General features: G+C 28.5%; 1 long non-coding RNA gene across 1 annotated transcript; it reads left to right on the top strand.

Annotated features, from left to right (window-relative positions):
- Positions 1 to 1,499: 1,499 nt before the first annotated feature.
- LOC136074841 (uncharacterized) lies at positions 1,500 to 4,696 on the top strand. Its single transcript, XR_010635492.1, has 2 exons — positions 1,500 to 1,818; positions 4,458 to 4,696. It is a non-coding gene; the product is annotated as an uncharacterized LOC136074841 (long non-coding RNA).
- The last annotated feature ends 9,748 nt before the right edge of the window (positions 4,697 to 14,444 follow it).

The following is a 14,444-nucleotide window of genomic DNA, read 5'->3' as shown; positions in this document are numbered from 1 at the left end:
TCTTAAAAAATATTCGAAATAATCTACTTAATTCTAAGCGATTTATATTCCCTGTTTTCCATTTCGATGGACTTTATGATCCTATTTCAGTTACTGCTGGTGAAATATCTTGGCATCTTCTCCATAAAACTTACGAAAAAGATGAAAAACTTAGTGCTAATTTACGTAAGGCACAGAAACTCACATTTCAAACTTTACATCCAGGAAATGATAAGCAAAGTGTTCCTCTTGCTTTAAATGTTTTTCATGAAACAACGTCAGCTGCCATTAAAAGTTATTTTCCACAAGATTTATCTGCAGCTGAATTTTTACGCCTTATTAATAGTTGGTGGTTAATATCGAATTCAAAGTCAAAATATTCAAATAACTATATTAGTTATGCAGTTGTGAGGGAAAATAAAAAACCTGAATTCTTACGTTGTTTTTCGAAGTGGATTAATGAATGGCAAATAAAACAGTTAAAAGAGTGTGGAAAGTTTACTCTTAGCAAGCAAACAGCAAATGCTATAATAAAAACATTAAAAAGTTCTGCTGATTTGTGTGATGATTTACTCAATGAAGGTTATACTTACATTTTAACAAGTCGTTTCCAAAGTGACCCTCTAGAACGTCGATTTTCAAAATATAGACAAATGAGTGGAGGTCGTTTTCTTGTTGGTTTACGTGAAGTTGAATCTTCCGAGAAAATACTTCAAATTAAATCTCTAATGAAAGAAGATATAAATTACTGGGGTTTAAATCTTAAACCAGAGACAAGTCCAGATCTTTCATGTAAAATCGATTTTGAAAATGATTTTGAAGAGATTGATTTAGACGATGACAGCAAGGAGGTGGCAACCTACATTTCAGGATTTATTATGAAAAAAATCTCTAAAAAATTTGTTTGTTCTGAATGTGAAGCGTTATTAAATCATGAGAAGGTCACCATTTGTGTTGAGTATACAAATTTGCTCTCTAGAGGGGGGCTTCAATTACCTGGGAAACATCTTGCATCATATATATCCCATTGCTTTGCTAAACTAGATTTAGCTCAAGAAAATTTATTTTTAAATGCTGATAATATCAGATATGCTGCAAGAAAGCTCCTGAATCTTGGAAGAGGAGGGATCTTCGTGTGTCCTCAGCATTTTAATAATGCTATAATATTTATTAATAATATAATTATAAACATATACTTTAACAACAAGCAAATAGTTATCAATGGTGGAAAAAGAAAAGACGAGATTATTGCTTTTAAATCAAAGAGAACAAAAAGAAAGCATAATGATTAATCTATTTCTTGTTGTTAATTTCACAGTATTTTAAAATTTATTGTGATTTTATGAATGTTTATATTACTTTAAATAAAAAAGAATTTTAAACAGTTGTTTATTTGTTTTAATAATTTATATTTTTATTATTCTAGCATTTTCTATGAAAACTCAATAATTACAACAAAAAAAAAAACTGGCCTCCTAATTTTTTCCGTAAAAACCATCAAACCCGGCCGTGTATTTATAGTAGGCCATGTAATATACATAGTCTGGCCAGTTGAAGAGCGCTTTTGTTTATCTTATTGTTAGCGTTTTTTTAGAACCCAGTCTACTAACTAGTGCACACTGTTTGTAAACGGTTGTGTCTAGATCATATCCCACTCGCAACGATTATTTTTAAATGCAGTATTTTGCCGAACAATATCTAAATTTTTTGCCGCAACAACACACGTGCATAATTTGATTTGTTATTTCAAGTGCATATTTAGGTTGTCTTTATTTCATTTAGTTTATTACATTCACATTAGTTTACTTTAGTCATTCATGGATGTAATATTTCTAAAAGGTAAGTTTAAGCTCATCATTTTTATTATCTATAAATTAAGCTCATAATTATATATAATAAGTATATATATTTATATACATATATATATATATATATATAAATATAAATATATATATATATATATATATATATATATATATATATATGTATATATATATATATATATATATATATATATATATATATCTTATAGCTATATTGTTTATATATTATATAAAAACAATGTTTATATATTATAAAGATATCTTATAGCTCATAATTATATGTATATATATATATATATATATATATATATATATATATATATATATATATATATATATATATGTATGTATATATATATATACATATATATACATATATATATATATATATATATATATATATATATATATATATATATATGTATGTATATATATATATACATATATATACATATATATATATATATATATATATATATATATATATATATATATATATATATATGTATATATATATATATATATATATATATATATATATATATACGTATATATATATATATGTATGTATATATATATATATATATATATATATATATATATATATATATATATATATATATATAAATTTAATTATATATAAATTAAGCTCATAATTACATATGCATAATTTTTATATAAGAATTATTTATATGAAAGCTTAATATATATGTTTATATATTATTATATATATAATAATATAAGTTTATATTATATGTGTTTCATATTGTATGCATTATATGTATAAATATGTGTGTGTGTGTGTGTGTGTGTGTGTGTGTGTGTGTGTGTGTGTGTGTGTGTGTGTGTTTATGAGATTACTATGTGATTTTTCTGAGAAAGCATAAAAACTGGAGTAGGGAAGAGTTGTACTGAAATTATCATTTTATGAATTTTTAGATATAAGATTTTATTAAATTTTAAGAAAAAGAAAATGTAGGAAACTTGCCATTACTAAAAATTTAGATTCAAGTTATATATATTTTAACAATTGGCAGACGTAAATAAAATCTCTTGTAAAAACCTACCACATTACAATAAAGATAACAATAGTAATAACAGTAATAATTGTAACAATAGTAATTATAATAATAACATTCAGAATAATATATAAAAACAGTTATTATTGCATATATATAATAGTATTTTTTTAACAAATAGTTAAAAAGTTAGTTTTTAAAGTTAGCAATTGAGTTAATTGATTTTAACTGAGAAGGAAGATTGTTTGATCATTTTATGCATTGGTATTTTATGGATTTTTTGTAGCAAAATGATTTGAAATAAAAAGATTATATTTACTAACAGATTGAAGATGAAGGCTTTCTCTAATAGTTAACAAATTTGTAAATGTGCTGGATAGCGATATTAACTAACTGAACTAATACAAACAAACAATTTATTAGCTGAACAAGGTCATTAGTTTGAGTATTTATTATAAAAAAAATTTATCAGGGATAGAATGATTATGTGTTAAAAGGAGTGCTTGCAATTTATTTGCAGCACTTTTAGTTTCTTTGTTGCCTTTAAAGAGATATTTGTTTTCAGGAGAGTTGTTTGAGATGGAAGATGGAAGTATGATTACAATTTGAAATAGCAACAGCTCAATGAGAAGAAAATCACTGAGAAAAGTGAAGATTGACACAGAATTGGCGAGAAGGAATAAGAAACTCCATGCCAACTTGTATATTAAAATTACAAAAGGAGCACATTTATTGTTGCAATGAAGAAGTTTCATCTTCTTCTGTGATTTTTTAAATGTAAGGTTGTTGTAAGATGTACTGTGATAGGAAGAATGGAGATATTGAAGAAAAATGAGAAAGTTTTACATAGATCAAACTGCATTCAGAGCTTTCTAAGATTGAATGAGTAGAAATTGAGCACTGAATAGGATCAAAGACATGATACCAGTCACGAATTGCAAAAATTTTGAGCTTTAATACTTGCAGATTTAGAAACAATTGAGTTCTATTGAGCAGCCCAAGGATGTGACTATTAAGGTGACATGATTGCCAACATCAACATTGAGATTCAAAGATGAATTTAAATTAGTCTCACAACGAGCAAGTAGGTAGGTAAACATTGTAAAAAGTCAGATTCAAGAAGAAAACTTAGTTTGAAGACCAGGAATATAAGCAAATGCCATATTTATTAAATTTGATGATAAAATGAAAATTATGATTTATGCATCAAGTTGATTAAAGTAATTTATTTGTTTCTTTTTTTGACTGCAGGCCTAAATTTTGATATTTATAATAATTAAGCAAGTTGAATTATTAAAAATATTCAGCGCTGATTTCTGTAAATAACTGTTTGCGGCCATGCAGCACGGTTTGCTTTAAATAAAATTTCTAGGATAGTTTGGCAAATTGTGTTAAATGCTTTTATGTACATCCCTAAAATTAGGCTTGGCTTTAAGCATTAAAAAGCATACTTAAGCAGTTTTCTTACCAAAAAATTAAAGACTTTTTTTTTAAAAATAAAATTTTAATGTGCTGATTTACCATTTTCAAAATTAGGCAAGCTGTTTGTTTATGTTTTAAAGTATCACGGCTAAACCAGGCTGTGTTAGTAAACCAACCAATGTTGGTTTTTAATATGCTTCTGTTTGATAATTAGGTGCTGTTAAGTTAAATTGGATCATGAAAATTGAACTTAAAAAGAAATACAAACGGAGCTTTTGTTGTTGCTCGAACTTGTTGCATCGTGGGAGTAACAGCCGATTTTAATCTACAAAATACGCTACCAACGATAATCTACCTGAGTTGTACGCTGTTTTTGTTATCCATTAAAAAACGTTTTAAATTTGTATAAATTTATATTGATTTTTTTATTATAATAAAAACTATATAAATTTATTGTGATTTTTTTTTTTAATAAAAACTATATTTATTATCCGTATGTAGGCATCTTATGGTTGAATTATGTGAATAACATCCGGTTTTCTTATAAGTTTCCATTTAAATCTTATTTGATTCTCCGGCTAGGGTAGCAACGGGTTACCCATATGGGTCCCGTAACTATGCACACGGTTCCTCAGTATATTGGTTGGCTTTGTGACTTTTTTCCTTAGAGTTTTAAAGTTCACTTGTGCATTATAGAATACATACTTAGTTCCAAAGTCTCTGACATTGCGTTTTTTCCAACGTAGTGGCATCGTAGAATATATCAACGTAGGCAAAATTACTGATACTAAAAATAATAAATAGTAGGCAAAATGTTACTAAAAAATAATAAAAGGAATACTAATATATTCAAATGTTTACGTATGATCATTGCCCGCAAACATTACATTATTTTTACATGCCATGACAATGATTTGAATTATAGAATAAACATCATAGGAATGCGGAATGCCACCACTGATTGTCTTTGATATCAAAAAAAAAAAAACACGTTGTTTGGTCTTATTTGCAATTGTGAGATTTTTTAGTTACTCATTCCATAATTTAGGTCAGATTTAATTTTTTACTTTATTTAGATGTTTTCCAGTTTATGAGCTACAATTCATTGTCAGATGCTATACTAACATACGAAGAAGACACGATTACAAAGTATCGCATCACTAAGGAATCAAAAGATTTTTCCAAAGATGGTAAGCTTTAATAAATAACTTTTTTTTGTAAGTGTAATGTGCATAAGATTGAAATAAAGTTACTACATATTGACGCGTAGGTATGACAGTGAGTATAGGAGTGGGAATCAGCATAGATCGCATCCAACAATCTTGTTTATTGTTTTGATTTATTTTGTTTAGTTTCACTTAGTGACATTTTGAATTCCTCGAAGAATTTACCAAAACCATGCTGGGAATTTTGTGGTGCAAACGATCGACTACCAATCCCGTACAGTGGACACCCTTATATATTGCTTGGGAAGCGAATATATTATTGTCATCAAGGAAAAGATATCGATACTAAGAAAAAGGAACGATACCGAATGGAAAACAATGCTCTGCGTATGAAGGATCACGTGTACAAAAAATCACGTAAGTACACGCAACCGACAAAAAAAATGGATTGTCCTGTGTCTTTTTCGGTTAAAAAAATCATGATCTTTAATGAAATTAAACTGGCAAAAAATAATACATATAATCGAACTAACGCGGGACGGCAGTTAAAAAAGCAGTTTGAAGTAGTAAGATCTAAAGATTCTCCTCAAATCGCTCATAAAAGATAAATGGTGCAAATGGGGTGACATAAAGTTTGAGGGTTTGAAAAAGCGCATCGAAGATCAAACAGTAGAAAATGTCACAGATTTGCAAAGTGACGAAGAAATCGAAAAAGTAATAAAAAATTTAGCAACTCATAATACAGATGGTAAAATGATTTTTGTTTATCAATCGGACAAAATGAAACGCTTGTATCGAAGATATGCAGAACATTTTATATGTTTAGATGCAACGTATAAGACCACAAAGTATGCTTTGCCTTTGTTTTTTTTGGTTGTAAGAACTAATGTCAATTTTCAAGTCGTTGCAATTTTTGTGTTACAGGAAGAGACGCAAGCCATGATCACACAAGCTTTGATGTTCATAAAATCATGGAATCCTAATATAGATCCTAAATATGCCATGGTTGATTTCGATGAAGAAGAGATTTCTTCCCTAGAGTCAGTTTTCCCTAACATCAAAGTGTACTTGTGTGACTTTCATCGTGAGCAATCTTGGCACCGTTGGATTTCCAAGTCTGATAATGGAGTGCAAAATATTGCCCAACATGTAAAAATATATTTGCGTCGTATAGCACATTCCGAAAATATCGAAGACTGTCGAAAAGCTACGTCTGATTTCTTATCCTGGGAATTCTGTAAAGGAAAACTTCTAAAATGGTAAGTTTGCGTATATAATTAAACTATCAAATTATATCATGGTGTTTTTTTTACAAGGATATGTTTTTACAAAGATATGTCTTTACAAGAATATGTCTACTTTTTTGATACTAAACATTATATTTTTTATATTTTTGTTTTTTTTTGTTCTTAATGTTAAGTTATTATATATGTAGTTTATTGTGGTAAATTGAAAAAACTGTTATAACACAACTAGAGTAGCCATTGATGAGCTGCTAAAATTCTAAGAACCAGCTCGCACGAATGTATCAACCCTCTCTCTTTTCCTGTGAATTTTTTTTAACCGGTTATTCAGGCTTAATTCAGTTTTTTATAAAAATGTTTGTATTATATTATGTAAAAAAAAAAAGATCCGGTGCGATCCCATAGCAGCAAATCACTAAGATTAGCTATTTTTATCTAGGTTTCATGGAACGTGGTTACCAGAAATACAAAGATGGTGTCTGGCTTATAGGCCTGACGACATGATGTTTAATAATACCAACAATGGCACAGAGCGATTAAACGAAGACTTAAAATACGATGACCTTGCAAACTATAAATCTTGTTCACTCAGTGAAATGCTTACCGTCGTTATCGAACACTTCATACCAAAGCATTATCGTAAATACGTGGAGTTGAATGTACGGTACAGCGAAGGTTATAAAAAATATAATGACGGAGTGCCGTTATATTTCCGAAATCGCCCAAAGCAACTCGTTAACATTTTATTGACCAACGACAGCAAAGTAACATCTGCAATGGTGAATTCAGTTACAAGAATAGATCAGATAACATTCGCTGTCAATAGTTCCGAACTTAAAACTAACGACTATAAAAAATATATTGTGTGCATAGGTAATGAAGATAAATTTTGTTCTTGTTCATGCTCAGATTATCGTCGACATAGAGTTCTTTGTAAACACTTTTTTGCCGTTTTTAAATCTGGAATGTCTACATTTGAAAATCTTACTGCCAAGTTTCTTAATCATAGTTGGTCTGTTCTGGATCCTGGAATTTTTGCTCACGCAATTCAGAAAGACACTCAATGGAATGAAAATCTAGCAGAAAACAAAAACGAACAACTCATAGGCGAATCAATAAATAGTATTACTGAATACAACAATAGTTTTGAATTACCAATCAACAGTTTTGATACTATTGATAAGGGTAAGAAACTAATTGAAAAGCAATGCGTGAACGACTTTAAAACACGCAAGTCGATTTCAAAATGTCATCAAATTGACTCCCGCTCTAAATTAAAAAGACTAATGGATTTAACGTATCTTGTGAAAGATGAAAAAGTTTTGAATCATATGAACACAGACCTAGATACCATTACAGCTTTAGTAATACAAAATGTCAGTCAACCAACAGGGCTAATAAAAAGAAACTCTCCTATAAAAAAATTGAAATCGAAAACCACTTTAACACCGAAAATTATTTTGAAATCAAAAAGTAATTTGTATTCTGAAACTTTATTAACCAGAAAAAGGAAACATCCATTTAGTGGAAGGTTCGGAAAGACAGCGGACATGATGAAGCAATGTTACAGAGCAAATCTAGAGCTTAATACTGACACCTCTGATCAAGAGGATATTACATTTGAACTTTGCGAAGAAGAAACACAACAGGCCGAAATTCAGATAGAAACTGAAGAGAAAGATGTGACAATTACTCAAATAAAACAAGGGAGTTCAGAACCTAAGTTTTATCGATTTAATTCAAATTTCGACTCCAACATGGAAAAAATAATACAAACTGGTGATTGGTTGACCTGTAGTGAAATAAACCATGCTCAACTTTTGCTTCACAAACAATTTCCTTATGCGGAAGGCTTGGAAGATACTGGATTAGGTCCTTTGTTAAAAATGTCAAAACTAAAGTCGACCAGGGTACAAATTATCTATAGCAACAACCATTGGATAACATTCTCGGCTGAAACATCCAGTTATATTAAAGTTTTTGATTCCTTATCATGTAATCTTCTACACCATACTGCAATTAAACAAATTTGTCATGTTGTGAACTGCAGTGAATCCACGCTACGTATTTTAGTACAGCCTACACAACAGCAAGAAAATGATTCAGATTGTGGTTTATTTGCGATAGCATATGCAACTGATATTCTTTTTGGAAAAAATCCAGTGGATTCAAATTATGACCTAAATAAAATGCGGGCACATCTAATTGATTGCTTTCGTCTAAATTTAATGAGTCAGTTTCCACAAGTTTCATTCAGTAAACGAACTAAACGAGGAAGACAAAAGATGATACTTCAAGACATTTTCTGTTCATGCAGGATGTGTTTCTTTGATTCTGACGTCGAGACAGACAAAGGCCTATTCATGGCACAATGCTCAAATTGTAATGAATGGTACCATAAAAAATGCCAAAAGATACCAACAAATATATTCAAGAATAATAATTATGTTAATAGAAGTTGGAAGTGCTCTAGATGTCAATAAAAATTGAAAGCAATTTGTACTGTATTAGTCGTATGCTTGAATAAAACATTTCACGTTTGTATTTACACGATTTTGTGTCGGAATTAACATTTTCATAACTGTGTAAGCGTATATATATATATATATATATATATATATATATATATATATATATATATATATATATATATATATATATATATATATATATATATATATATATATATATAAAATACGAATAGCGAAATAAAATGCTAACAGATATAAAATAAAATGCTAACAGAGTTAAAAAAAACGGATTAAAGTATAAACTAAGTATTTTACATTTTTAAATTCTCCCTAATTTCTGCAGAAATTTACTTTTTTGGATTTGCATGTTTGCCTAAAAAAACTTTTTTTTAGGCAAACATGCACTTTATTTGTCATTTAAGAACACATTGTATGGAAGGTAGTCGAGTTAGTCGTTGTAAAAAAGTAGGGTTTAAGGACTAGTGTGTGCTAGGGCAATAGCCTTCTCCTCTTTGCACTATTTTTACAAAATAATCTACTCTGTTTTGACTATTATACTGAAATTAACTGTTATAACTGATGAATGAAATTGAATATTATACGGAATTATACGTATGTGCAATTAATTACCATAAAGTAGGGTTTTAGTTTATTTTTGCTAATATCTTTTTGGTTACGCCAAAAAAAATTTTTAGTATAACATTGTTTTCTTAATAAATATAAATATATATATTTCTTATATGTAACATTCCAAAATTTAATTTTTTTTTTTTAGCTTCAAAATGCTATCAATCTCACATCTTCTTTGGGGCTGACTTTGATATCCCATTAATTTTATAATTGCTTATTAACTAATTTAACCTTCCTTACAATTGTTATTGATAGTTTTTTGGAGTTTTGCTAAATTATAACACAATATACAAACATATTTATGACATTTCACTGGCAAAATTATCAATTTAGAAAATAAATTGGGTTATCAAAACAGAATGGACAAAAAAATAAAATATTTTTAATGTTAATGTATCAAGTTAAGGTAAACATAGCAATTTAATTTATCTAGAGCATCCTTATAGAACACAAATAATCATAATTAGCATTTATAAAATAATGCTAACACTAGTAGTAATGTCCTTTAGTTAAATATGTAGGTAAACACCTACAATTAAAAATAAAAATCGTTGTTTTGTTGTTTTAGTCAAGTTAATCCAAACACATTTGCACGAGTTATAATCACTTCACAATCATTATAGTTTCTAAAATATACACAGAATATTATGTACAATTATGTACCAGAAAAAAAAATCTTAACAGATGGTTATTTTACAATTATATTTTCAGGCCAATATTGTGTAATTAACAAGTAAAATTATCAAAGTCAGCTCCATTATCAAAGTTACTGTAGGTACTTTAAAATTTTTTTGAATAGAAGAATTAAACCCTTTCGCGACGCAGGGGTGTTTTTTCTCACTCACTCGCCAAGGCTAAGTAACAATAATAACGGTAATATTCTAAAATACTTTAAAAAAGCATGTACTCAAAAGGAGCACATTTTGTTAAAGACACAAATACACAAAAGACTTTTTATCTAAGAAAGACTTTTTTTATTTATTTTTTATAACATCTTCGGTAATATTTTGTCGCTTAGATATTTTAACTAATTATTTAAAAAACTTTAATATTTCAACATATAAATATAAAAAATTTTATACTTGGGTTATTAACTATAAAACTAAAAAGTCTTTTTTTTAAAAAAAGTTTTTTTTATCTATTTCTATAATCGAAGTTCTCAAAGGAGAATTGTTTCGCTAACAGTAAGTCATAAAGATTGAATATTGCTTTTATCTGACTTGCTCTTTTAACTTTTATCTCTCTTGCTTTTTAAAATGTAAAATAAAAATAATCGTTGCGAGTGGGATATGATCTAGACGCAACCTTTGTAAACAAAGACTCGTTAAGAATAATATTTACAAAAAGGTTGTTGATTTATCCTTGGTATTTGCAAATGCCTGGTGCTAATTGTTCCATTTTCGGTTGTGGTACTTCTCGAAGAAATAAAGGTGTTTCACTTTTTAAGATACCATCCACCGATGATGATTTCAACAAAGAATGGAGGAAAAAACTTATACACATTATAACTAAAGATAGAGTAATTGACGAAAGCCTAAAGACCCAAATAAAAAAATATATATTGTTTATTTGCAAAAAACATTACGAGGCTAACATGTTAATTGTCAATCCAATTAAAACTACTCTCAAGCCTGGTTCACTACCTACATTAAATCTTCCAGTTAAAAGCTTTTCATCGCAATGCTCTTCTTCATGTTTGCTTATTTCTAAAGCACGAGGATCAGCTTCTTCTATATCCCTAAAGAGATCAGCTTTTCTTTCTATATCAGATGAAGCAGTTAATAGTAAATCATATAAGTCTTTTAAGGAATTGGTTAAACGTATTAGTTTTCAAAAACTTGACTGGGATATAAATGCTAGTGAAACTTTTTTAAAATTGAGTAAGATGGATGATGTTCACACTGTTCCGAAGTACGAAATTTACATTGATGATAGTCTCTCATTTACTATTCGTATATTTTTATGGCTTCTACCAGATAATGAAATATACTTGCATTTAAAAAGATCAATGTTTAATACAACTATTTCTAACCTTATTTCAATTTTGTTATCATATATGGTATGCCCTGGTATTACAAATAAATCAGTTAGTTCTTATGGATATCTTATTCATGTTATGCCTAAAAAGTTTGAATTATTTAATAGTTATTCTTTACCTTTAAATCAAACAGAACATATCCGATCTCTTTCATGCAAAGTTATTATTACTAAGGATGAAATTTGTAAGGCATGCCAATGTCTTCAGTCTCAAGAAAAAATATCTTTTCAAAAAAATAGTGATAAATTACTTATTCCAGCTAAACTTAGAGCTCCAATTTCTAAAACTGCACCAGAAGGTGTTAAATTAACCCTACAAAATTATCGTTTAGAAAATTAATTGCTAAAAGAGAACATAAAAGAAATGCTAAAGGAATTAAGTAAATCCTCTCATCTTGTAAGTGATGACCTACACAAAGACTTGGTTTCAATCATATCAAAAACTTATGGGACAGTCACTCCATTTATGAAGCTATTTTGGGATGAGCAGCAAAAATACTTAAATACTTCAAAACGTGGAATTCGTTATCACCCAATGATTATTTGCTATTGTTTAGGTCTTGTTGCAAAGTCTCCTGCAGCTTATGAGGAAATTCGTTTTAATGAAAAAACAGATTCTGAATTTGTAATTTTACCAAGTCAAAGGCGTTTAAGAGACTACAAAAACTATATCCGACCACAAAGAGGATTTAACCATGAAATTGTCAATGAATTAAGTTTAAAGGTAAAGGATTTTTCTGAGCAAGAACGGTTTATCACTCTTTTATTTGATGAAATGAAAATTCAGGAAAATTTGGTTTGGGATAAGTATTCTGGTGATCTTATTGGATTTGTTGATCTCGGTGACACAAATATTAACCATGCAACTCTTAACAAAGCTGATGAAATTGCAACACATATCTTTGTTTTTCTTGTGAGAGGTATTGTAAACCCTTTTAAATATAGTTTTGCAAACTTTGCTACTACAAACATCCAAGCTATTCAATTGTTCCCCTTATTTTGGAAGGCTGTCAGTATTTTAGAGCTTTCATGCAATCTTAAAGTAATTGCTACAACAAGTGATGGTGCCTCATGCAATCATAAATTTTTTAGCATGCATTTTCATATGACAGAAGAACAAGATATTAATACAAATGTTAAATTTATCTATCGCATCAAAAATAAATTTGCTGATGATGATTGTTTTATAAATTTTATAGCTGATCCTCCACATTTGATAAAGACTGCTCGAAATTGCCTTTTTCATTCTGCATCAGGTAAAGGAAGATATATGTGGAATACTGATAATCACATTTTGGTGAACCACATATCTGAATTATTATATGAAGATCTAAACTGTGGCCTTCACACTTGCCCAAATCTCTCCTTAAAACACATTAGGTTAAGCCCATTTTCCAAAATGAATGTAAGATTAGCAGCTCAAGTACTTAGTTCATCTGTTAGCACTGCTTTAAAGACATTTGGTCCTGCTGAAGCCTCTAGAACTGCTGAATATTGTCAGATGTTAAATGATTTTTTTGATTGTGTAAATGTGAAAAATATTACAGATTGCACTAGGAATCAAAATCGATTTTCCAAGCCATTTTATTTGATGAATGATGAAAGGCTAATATGGTTGACTGAAGTCTTTTTAAAATACTCTGAAGATTGGAAATTGTCTATAGATCAAAGACCTGGAAATTCCACTAAGGCTGATTGGGGGAATATGTTTTTATCTTGACAAACATACGAAGGGATCAATATTACTGTTCACTCAGTTATTGATTTAATTAAATACCTTTTAAATATGGGTGTCCAATATGTTTTAACTGAACGGCTATGTCAAGATTCATTAGAAAATTATTTTGGCCAACAACGAGCCATTGGAAGAAGAAAGGATAACCCATCTTTACATGATATTGGGTATAATAACAATACGATAAGAAACCAATGCACTTTCAAACCAATTATAGGAAGTAATAGTCTTGATAATAATCCTGAACCAAAGACCTTTACCAAAGAGAAATTACCACGCCGAAATTGGAACAAAAAAAAAATTCATCAAAAGAAGGAAATTAAAAACGGCTATTTTCATAGCCACAAACCTTATAAAAGCATTATTTGTATAAATTAATTGTGTGTGTGTGTTTATATATATATATATATATATATATATATATATATATATATATATATATATATATATATATATATATATATATATATATATATACAAGAAAGGTTCCCAAGTCTTGAATACTATTTTTTAGTATTCAAGACTTTGCATAATAAGTGGTAATTGGGGCACCAAAAGGTACATTGTTAACCTTTAAAATTCTCTAAGAGGCTGAAAAGTGACTCTTAAGTTGAAGTTGTGTTACAAAGAAAGAAGAGGCTAAAATAAAATTCTTATCATTATTTATTTCAAAATTATTTTAATAAAATAGTAAAAATAAATAACTATTAAACTAGTTTTAATTGTATAACATTTGATACTTAAAATAAAAACTTACTTAATTTCATTTGTACATACACTTACATAATTTTCATTAAGTTTTCACTATATTAATCATTGCTTTTCTCCATCATGCTGCTATAGTTCTTATGCAAGAATATGTTTTTAATGACATTTGTGGCTATGAAAATAACCTTTTTTAATGTCTATTTTTTATCT

This window comes from Hydra vulgaris, chromosome 01 (genome assembly GCF_038396675.1).
Source record: "Hydra vulgaris chromosome 01, alternate assembly HydraT2T_AEP".
Lineage (NCBI taxonomy): Eukaryota > Metazoa > Cnidaria > Hydrozoa > Anthoathecata > Hydridae > Hydra > Hydra vulgaris.
Note: the sequence above shows the minus strand (reverse complement) of the source record. Positions and strands in the feature narration are given on the sequence as shown.